At 41.9% G+C, this 3680-nt stretch overlaps 1 pseudogene; it reads left to right on the top strand.

Moving 5' to 3' along the window:
• Positions 1-347: 347 nt before the first annotated feature.
• On the top strand, positions 348-2962 carry LOC147433454 (uncharacterized; annotated as a pseudogene).
• Positions 2963-3680: the final 718 nt, after the last annotated feature.

The following is a 3680-nucleotide window of genomic DNA, read 5'->3' as shown; positions in this document are numbered from 1 at the left end:
GTAAGTCTATCTCCTGTCTCCGAGCTACACCACCCCTCGCGATTCTAATACATGCACCCACCTCCATCATTAGGGATAATTTCCAACATGATTTTTTGCATTTTACGCCCAATTCCTCATAATTAACATCCCCTTCTTTGATTGTGCGATATGTCTGCATCTAATATCGTTATGTCTTAAGAAGCCCCCCTCCATCAATATCAATATGTTTGCATCGTCCCTTTTGACCATCTTCGATGGTGCCACAAGCTTTTAAGCTACTAACAAAGGTGATATAATTTGAAGAGATTCACTCATGCCCCATCTACTTGAAACAAATCAGAGCTTTCTCACTTTCTGCCTGCTCCATGTATCCTGTGATTAGTGTATTCCAAGAAATAACATCCCAGGAAGTGAATCTCTTCAAGCACTTGTTTCACTTTCACAAGGCAACAGCATTTGGCATAGATGCCCAACACAGCAGTACCAAGCACACTCTTATTAGGCAGCAAGCCCTACTCTGCAACCTCATCATGGAATTTCTCTCCCTTGTTGGCTACATCTATGCTGCCACAGGCTTTCAAGAGAGAAGTCACGAAATGAAACCTGCTTGCTTCTCTGGTACATGCCTTCAATGCAATCATAAACATTCACTTGTTTGAATTCATGCCTTCCATCTGCATTTCCCTGAACATCAGGGATGACTTTTCACCCTGGCCTTCCTTGATAAATGCTGAAAGCCTTGTATTCCATGATATGATGTCCCCATGGTACATTTTCTGCATGTGTCTCCAGTCTAGCCTTTGCATATATTCCGCACAGAGCAGTACCAACAAAAATGTCTGTAGACAAATTCTTAGCTACATCTCCATAAAAAGTCCGACCTATTTCTAATGATGCTAGTTTGACAGATTGTCTATCCCTGGGAACAAGTGCATCTTCAGAAACAAGCCTAACACATCCTGTTAAGCAAATACCAGAGTGTGCTGATCTAGATCTACGCTTGTTGTTGCTTGAATTTTCAGCAAAGCATGTTCGCCTTTATTGTGTGTTTGTGTGTGTTTTATATGTGTGTTTCTCTCTCCCCTATCTACACTATAAAAAGAGGAGTAAAGATTGAGAGGACCATTTGATGTTGTTGCTGTAGAGAGGTATGGTCCTCCCTTCTTTCCTCCTCCTCCCTCTCTACCACCTCATCCCATTATCCTCCCTCTCTACCCCTTTCCTTCTCACCCACTCCTCCCCTCTTAGCTATCCTCTCTCTATCCATCATCCCCTCTACCTCTCTCCTCTTCCCTCCTCCTGTAGCCCTCCCACCAATTTTCTTTCTTCCTCTTCTTGTCCGACTCACCTCTCCTCCTAGTCCTCTATCTCCATCCTTGTCCTCTCCGTCGGCCATCCTCCCTCTCCCTCTCTTTTTCTCTCTCCCTCTCTCCATCCCTGTCCTCTCTGTCGGTCATCCTCTCTCTCTCTCTCTCTCTCTCTCTCTCTCTCTATATATATATATATATATATATATATATATTTATGTTGATGTAAGACTAAACAAAACCCATGTTACTTTGTTGAAGGTGTGGCAGTATTGGAGAAAATCTCATCTAGAGGACATTCAACCGCATTTGGTTGTATAGGTCAGCCCTTTGAACAAATGCCGAAGCATTCTATTTTTTTGGGATTCATTATTCACATGCAATCTAGTATAGTAGTGTTGGTACAGTTAATATATAGGTTACCATCTTCATAGAATTTGTTCATTGATGACAATTGATGTTTAGAATGTAGTTATCCATGATCTCTCTCTCTCTCTCTCTCTCTCTCTCTCTCTCTCTCTCTCTCTCTCTCTCTCTCTCTCTCTCTCTCTCTCTCTCTCTCTCTCCCTCTCCCCCCGTAAGGATTTCATTTGTGAAAATGAAACTTATGTGAGTATCAAGAAGAACATCACAACCTGAGGGAAGTAGTGTGTAATAGTATTGATATTTATAGATTTCATTTCAATTTTTTGCGGGAAACAGATGGCTACGAAAAATTTGTCTTTTAGCAAGAATGAGCATGTGGTGCTCTTAAGCAAGGGCAAGGAAGTTGGGAAAGGAATTATGATATAGTCTCTACCCCACGAAAAGCTACATGGAAGAGAGTTGCCTAGAGGCACATTGGGAGTAGCTATCCAATCAGCATCAGCTCCCGGTCTCATGTTGCCACATGTTCCACCCATTGACGATGATGTGTGCACCTTAGGTGCAACAGTGGGTACAGTTGTGGCATGGCCAGTAAGAGAATTGGTAATGAGACCTCTTAATTTTATTCAGTCTTACATGATCTCTTTTGCAAGAAACACCTAACATTTTGTGTCCAGGAAAAAGGACAACGAACTGTATCCTCTGGAGGGAAAGGTTTAGTACCAATCGCTCCAAGAGCCACTAGCATATCATCGGGTGCTATGCCCAAACCAAGCGTTTCAAAGCCTCCTCCAAAGACTCTTGCTGTAGAGGTAAGCCACTGGAGTTTATTGTACTATTTACTCATGAAATTAATCGTTGTTTGCCAGTAACCTAGGCTAATAATTATTGGCCTATGGTCAAGTAGTCGACGGGTGTCAAGAAAAGAAGTGCAGATCAAGCAAATGAAGTTGTTGAAAGCAAGCGGGTCACACGAGCACATAAAGAAGAGGACCCTAGCTGGGAGCCCCCAAAGAAAAGGGTAGAATTCCTTTGAAAAAGGAAGGTGCTAGCACAAAGAAAGAAGTCACCAAAGCGAAAGTAGTGCAGAAGCCAATGAAAGCCAATGCAAAGGGAACTACACAATCCGAGGTACCAGCACCATCAAAGGATCAGGTCCCTATTGTAAACTACTCAAGTGAAGAAGATGACAAAAGAGAGGATGCGGGGATGAAGATCGCGGTCTTTCTACTATTATCGATAAATCCACGCTAAAATGGGATTTGCTTGCTGACACTTTGCACCGCCTTCAGGTTGGTAATTTCTAGAATGGTATGCTCATCTAACATTCCTGACAAAACTACAAGATTGAAAACTATTCAAGTACGGTTATACAGGATACTCACAAAGTACCAGTTCCATTTGTTACCACATCCACCGGTACGGCCAGTGAAAGATTGTGTGCACAATCTAGCATTGGAGTTCTCTAGAAATGGATATGTTACACATGGTTCCAGGTTCATGCTTTCAATAAGGACTCCAGATCTAGATTCAGTAGAAGTTAGTCATGCTATTCGAAAAACCTGGGATCCAATCTGGATGCAACTTAATGAGTATTTTGAGAAACAATTGCATAAATCCGGGTGGGGGGACGTGAAAGGAAAAATGTTGTACACATGGGATGGTAATCACCGTCTTTGGGCATGGAATGCAAAAATTGATACAGGTAGATTACTTTTTACACTTTTGTTTCTGACTCATTATCAAGATGAGATGAATTTTTTGAAACTATGCAAGATAATTTTGCTATGCAGTTCACAAAGAGGAGCCTAAGTACCATTGCTGTGTGCAAGCCTGCAAGGTTAAGGTCACTAAAGAGAACGAGGGAGAAGTTCTCACTGTGGTGGCATGCTTGAATCGGTAAGCTTAGCTATAACATAATTAATGCATCCTAGTCGAATCGATAAGCTTAGCCATAGCATGAGTATTGCTTCTTAGTCAATTCGATAAGCTTAGCTATAGCATGATTATCGCTTCCTAGTCTTT

The sequence above is a fragment of the Adiantum capillus-veneris genome, chromosome 19 (genome assembly GCF_014529385.1).
Source record: "Adiantum capillus-veneris isolate H3 chromosome 19, ASM1452938v2, whole genome shotgun sequence".
Taxonomy (NCBI): Eukaryota; Viridiplantae; Streptophyta; class Polypodiopsida; order Polypodiales; family Pteridaceae; genus Adiantum; species Adiantum capillus-veneris.
The sequence above is the reverse complement of the archived record's forward strand: the minus strand, read 5'-3'. Positions and strand labels throughout refer to the sequence as shown.